Source organism: Silurus meridionalis, chromosome 6 (assembly GCF_014805685.1).
Source record: "Silurus meridionalis isolate SWU-2019-XX chromosome 6, ASM1480568v1, whole genome shotgun sequence".
NCBI lineage: Eukaryota > Metazoa > Chordata > Actinopteri > Siluriformes > Siluridae > Silurus > Silurus meridionalis.
Window position 1 is genome coordinate 3,448,177 of NC_060889.1, and position 6,754 is coordinate 3,454,930.

Sequence of the window (6,754 nt, forward strand, 5' to 3'; positions counted from 1 at the left end):
TTTCTTCGAATGTGTGTTTTTTTTCAATTTTATTTCAGTTACAGGTCGCCCGTTAGCAGTGCATTCATTTGACGAATTTTGGATCAGTGCATAATACGCGTTCCCCGGAGCAGCTTCATCTCCGGCTGAGCCCCTGAATCATTCTGGTGGGCGCCTCGGATTGTTCCCCTTCGCATGCCTTATGAGTAAAAAGTTCTTTTTGCTTATTCTTCCATGCAGCGATACAGCCATCAGAAAAGCCACGTGTCGACGATCGAGATGTGAAATCATAAGTTTGTGCTTGTTGGAACTCACGTGTTTTTCGCATGTAGTGCAAGCTCGTTTATTTGTCGAAATTAGCGTGTTAATAACGTGTTAGCGCAAATGAGTTTTAATGCCACTAATAAAAAAAAAAATGATTGCATTTCTGCTTAATCATAATAGTTTAATATAAGTAAATTGATGTATAGAGAGGCGAAATTATAAAAAAAAAGTTCAATAATTTTTTATATGTACATTTTTTTCTCTACTACTATGACAATTAATAATAATAATAATAATAATTATAATAATTATAATCATAATTATAATCATAATAATAAATACAACTGAACAAATACTGATGCTTTTTTCATCAACAATAGATAATAATGAAATAAATAAATAAAAAAACTCAAAATAATACAAATCTAAATGCCAAGCCAGCACCAATTTTATATAGATAATAGATTCATTTATATTTATGGCATTTGGCAGACACCCTTATCCAAAGTGACTTACAACTGAGCAGGGGAGGGTTAAGGGCCTTGCTCAAGGGCCCAGCAGTGGCAGCATAGTCCAAAACAGTTCTTTTACAAACTATTGAAGTAGAAAACAAAAAAAAAATAAACGTAGCAGCAGACTCAGGGAGCAAATTTACCCTTGATGCTTCAGAGTTTTCGTCAGTCAAAGCCCAAGGTTGAATAAATTAACGAGTGCCACGAGTCCCGGATCCTCTTTCGTGTCTGTCGTCTTGTGTAGTCACATTACAATCACGGACAAATCGGCTTTGACGGTTCCAAAAGGTCAACGGGGAACAGGTGCGTCCTCAAGCTTAGACGAGAACGGCATCCTAATCAAAATATTTCACTTTGCGGTGACCCAGTGGGCCGATGTAATTATAGGGACATTCGGCATGCGTGTTTACAGGTGCTTCGATTTGTAACGTCTGCAAAATGAGACAGGTTTTTTCAACAAACTAATTTGTTTGTAAATCTTTTGGTCGGCGTGATACAAAAGAAATATGCGAAAACGTTTCCCTGTGTGAACTTTAAGAACTACTTTTCCAAGTACTGTAATGCCTCGTCTAATTTTTAATGGAAATTCCACTTTATAAAGAAATTTATTTTCATTTTCACGAATTCTCTATCAGACCTGTACGTTTTATGGAGTTATATGTATCTGCATCTAATAGCGATGTGCTATTGACAATACACACGTGATTATAAAGAAAATGTACTGCTATAGAAATGTTTGCTAATCTGACTTAAACTTTTACTCATATTTTTTACCCTGCAAAAATGTTTACAGAGGTTTTTCCAGAAGTTTTCCAGGACAAGTTAAAGGTTATGTTATAGTAGCTAGAAATATTACTTTGCTAACCAGCCTCGAGGCTTAAAAGACTAATAAGGAAAAGGCAGCTTGTTGGAATATGGAATATGAGAACGTATGTGTACAGAACACTGGAAACTCCTTCCATAAATAATCAGGAATTTATGTTTTTATGTATTTTAATGTTGCATATGTAGATGAGTCGTTACTACGGGAATAAGAACACATTCATGCAATTGCTTTAATCAGGGTTTCCGTGGAGCCCTAAAATGTCTAAATCAAAATTTTAGGCCTTAACAATTCGCTGTTCTATGTTTTAATTAATTTGAAACGGGTCTTAATTTTCCGATGTCCATGTAACGCTGCCTCTAATGCCTATTGAAATGCTCATGCAGCACTTTGGAAGTTTGTTAGTTTCTGTGGTGTTGTAGTTCTTTCTTTCGCTTGTCCAAATAGAATTTCCTATATTACGACTTCAAAGAACACGCAACAGCCAATTGGCTTTCTGTTATTGGTGTGAATTTCTCTCGGATTGTACCAAATTTAATAATAATTTAGGGTTCGGTTAAGGCCAGTTGCTAACAATGTATTTTTTGAAGGTATATAAGTCTTAAATTTCATTCTTAATGACCTTCGCTCTGGATTAGGGGGTCTGCTAAATGCCGCAAATGTAAAAATGTATACTGTCTGAGCTAACAATATACTGAGAACTAATCAATGTCTGATTAATCAAAAACAAGAATCTGCTGCCACTGTTCCATAAACATCAGGCGTCAAATGACTTCCAGATAGTTACTAGGTAAAAGCCTGCACTACACAGCCTTTCATGAAAAGGTTAGTAATCCTGACAATTCTTTCCTGTTCCATGTTTTCGTGTGAAGTTCAGCTTGCACTTCCTCATATGGTGGGTGATATATCATATGGTCGATGCCAACGTGGTAATATTGCTGTCGCAATCAATGTTTACCAACTTATCATGGTTGTAATAGCAATAGGCACTGGAGTAGTGCTAATACTATTTCATTGATGACACTTCAACATGCCAGCGCTGAAACAGAACTGTTTTATTTACAGTGAAATTGAGTGAAAACAAAATGCCTCAGCAAGAGGAACTTTCTTGAGATGATCATAGAACTGTCTGGGGAGAAGACTTTTAAGAAGAAAAAATGTTGTACCTGCCCCTTTTGATAGTAAATACCCCCAGTGTGTGATTTTTTTTTTAGCTTCATTAAAGTTTGCAGTTACAGGGTATGGTATATAAAGCTGTCAACACATTGTTACCCCTGACTTCCTGTTTCAAAAGGAAATACATCTCTCTCTCTCTCTCTCTCTCTCTCTCTCTCTCTATATATATATATATATATATATATATATATATATATATATATATACACATACAACATTATGACATTATAACGTTATGAGCGGTGAAGTGAAGAACACTGATTTTCTCTTCATCATGGTGAATGTCAGTGGGTGGATATATTTATTAGGCAGCAAGAGAACATTTTGTCCTCAAAGTTGATGTTAGAAGCAGGAAAAATGGCCAAGTGTAAGGATTTGTGCGAGTTTGACAAATTGTGACGTCTAGACGACTGGGTCAGAGCGTCTCCAAAACTGCAGCTCTTGTGGGATGTTCCTGTTCTGCAGTGCTCAGTATTTATCAAAAGTGTTCCAAGGAAGAAACGGTGGTGAACCGGTGACATGGGCGACCGAGGCTCTTTGATACACGTGGATATTGCTATGCGTCCTATTTTAACATATTTGAATCTAGATCAACATGGCAGAGGTAGAGCTGCATCTTCCTGGAGACAGTAAAGGAAAAAGAAAAGTCTGGTTTTATTAAATAAAGATCATAATTGTTTGTGAATGCTTTAGAAGTCAGTCAATTTATGGTTTGCTGTCAGCCTGGACCAAAGAAATGAAAGTGAACAATCTGTACCATATTGAATTGCATAGCTTCATATTTTATTTCAACGAATGGAATCGCATTGTGTTGAATTGAATGCTTTAAATGTATCTTTAATGTATCTTATCATTGGTTATGCTTCGAGATACAAATCGCATCCGCCTCAGTTATACAGACAATATTTAAGTGAAAATTCTCACTACCAATTTCATATATATGATTTCCTGATGTTGTGGAGAGTCACACCTAGTACACCAACCTGTTGTTTGACTTCTACGTAGTCATGTGGCAAAGCAAAACTGTTTAGCATTCCCATTTTTACTCTTTGACCTGTTTGACAATTCTGGTACGGATCACTGAAAGATGCAGGAGCTTCGTCTGAGTCCATCCGAGATGCCTGTTACCTTTCACACTCCCAGCTTAAATATATCATGATGCCGCCTGATAGGAAAGGCCATGCACAATGAATATGAAAACATAAAAAAGACTAGAGGAAGGAAAGGTTAATAATAGCCGTCCTGGCTGTATAAAATCCGGGGGTCTAATGCAATTTCCTTTCACAGGTATCAAGCTAACGAGGTGAATTTTTACACAGCAGGTGAATTTTAACACAGAGTCTGCAGGTTTAGATTGTTGCCTTCTTGCATGATGTTTCTTTGCCTCAAAACCAGTTCCCCATTCATTCTGAACCACTTTCAAAAGTGTTGTTTTTTTTGTTTTTTTTGTAGCACTCATTATCAGTTTGTCGCCCAGCAAATTGTCTAACCAGACCCCGAGACCCGAAAATTTGTAGAGTAGCTGTCCTTGAGGGACCTTGTTCATTACTCACAAACATCAGCACGTCACTTTGCCGTGGATCCATTTGTTAAAGCTGTCAAATGTGCTCTTATAAACGAGGCCCGAGCTAAAGAAAGGGGAAATGCGGCAGGCAGAAATTGAAACTGAAATGTGTTGTCGCAAAGAAAAAAACCTGCTACTTCCTGTCTTTCAAGCTTGTTAAAGACCAGTCCGCAGATCCACCGCATGTCGGTTAAGTCTCCTCCACAATTCAATGTGATTTTGAATATATACATGATCTGCTAACTAGCATAGATCGTTTCTAGCCCAATTAGAGTTCTCCTGATGCATTCATATATTTATACTGTAGACATTTTTTCCAAACATATTTTTCAGGATCTTGTATCCTATAGATCTTAGCAACATGTTTTGTAGCTTTGCATACGGTTCCTCTTGAAGGGTAGCAGCCCTTTTTTCATCAATCAAAACATTACACGTTTTACTGTGCCATTTATTTTTTTTTTTTATGTTGATAGGCAACAGTCTGAGGTGAAAAAGACCACCTCATGCACTAGTAATAATAAAAACATCATAAAAAGATATAGGATATATTCGAGGGTTTATGTGGTTGGAAAGCTGTTATATGAAATTACGACACCTGGCCTGTGAGGCCCCGTATTGTCTAGAGTACTTATGGTTCCCTAAAATGGTTCCGTATAATTCCTTGGTGAACAAAAATGACCTTTTGCATAAAGATCATCCCGGCAGAACAGGAAGCAAACCTAGGATTTGAATCGAATTGCACCTTTTCTTAACAGATTCGAAGGTTCCTGAGGCGCCGTTATTGAAAAACAATCAACACTGTGTCGGGCAGCCTGAAGTGATGTTTAGGATTGTTTTCCCATAAAAACAGGTGCAGTTGTGTTTTCAGAGCCTTCAAGCTACAGGGTGAATTAGAGGTTGATTGCTAGGCTGTGCTCCGAGATTTCACATCCTTCTCACCCCCATCAACGGATTACTCAGTGAGCAAGTAAAAATAGCAAACACTCCACCGGCCTACAACCCCTCGGTCCGCCCCTTCGAACCCTCCTGCCCTTGCATTGCTGTGCGCAAATTCACACCCGAAGATCATCCAACGCTCATTTCTTTTAAACTGTTTGATTCTTGTGCAGCGGCGAGATGTTTATCAGCCGAGTGATGGCACGCCACCACTACAGCTGGGATCTCCCTGGTTCTCGAAGCGCTTACAAGAATGCAAGGGGCTTCCTGTAAGCAACATGTTTTCACTTCTCATGCATACGGCCGGGAGAAATCACAAAGCACCTGCTGCATACTAATGAAGGATGTTATCAGGTGATGTCATTTCCCTAACAACTGCATCATTGAACAGGTTTGGACTCTGACCACAAAGCCAGGAAATAGCGTACTCTCAACGTGTGATGTTTGGTAAACAGTGTTATACGTAGTGATGGCTGATAGTGATGTCAGATAAAATGTGCAAACATCTGTATAAAAATTACACAAACCAGAAAAAAAACCCTGAAACACCAGAAGTCTTTTTTCATTGCCTTATTTGTAAATCTGATTACACCAATCAGGCATAAAGTTATGACCACCTGCCTAATACTGTGTTGGTCCCCCTTTTGCTGTCAAAAAACAGGAACACGTCTGTTGGATCGGACCACACAGACCAGCCTTTGCTCCTCACGTGCATTAATGATCCTCGGCCGCCCATGACGCCGGTTTACCACTGTTCTTTCCTTGGGGCACTTTTAAAAGATACTGACCACTGCAGACTGGGAACAGCCAACAAGAGCTGCAGTTTTGGAGATGCTCTGAGACCCAGTCGTCTAGATGTCACAATTTGTCAAACTCGCACAAATACGTATGCTTGCTCATTTTTCCTTATTCTAACATGTCAACTTTGAGAACAAAATGTTCACTTGCTGCCTAATAAATATATCTACCCACAAACAGGTGTCATGATAAAGAGATAATCAGTGTTACTCACTTTAAACCTCATGATGTTATGCCTGATTGGTGTATACTAAAATATCAGACACAATCGCACCTCGGAAATTATTGCACTGATCGGTTGATGGGCGCAGAACTTACAAGAAAGAAAGATGGAGACGGATAGACGGTCACTGTCTGAATTCTGAATCTGCATTTGCGATTTCTCTCATTATCATAAATGACATTCTAACAGAAGTTTTATTTATTGCTGCAATAACTCACATTTGACTTGTCATGGACTGTTTTTTTTGGTATTTGGTTTTTCCTTCAATTAAAACTTAGTTTGTTTGTGAGATAATTGATATCTCCTTGTCCTTTTTTAAACTGCTAGGATTGCTCTTTACATCACTCTTTACAGCTGTAGTGAGCTCAAAAGAATACATCTCAGAATGCATTACATATAAACCACAGTAACATATTTTAATGTATGCTGAGTAACCATGGCATGTCATGCCTAAAAAACCTGAATTCAATCCCGGATAA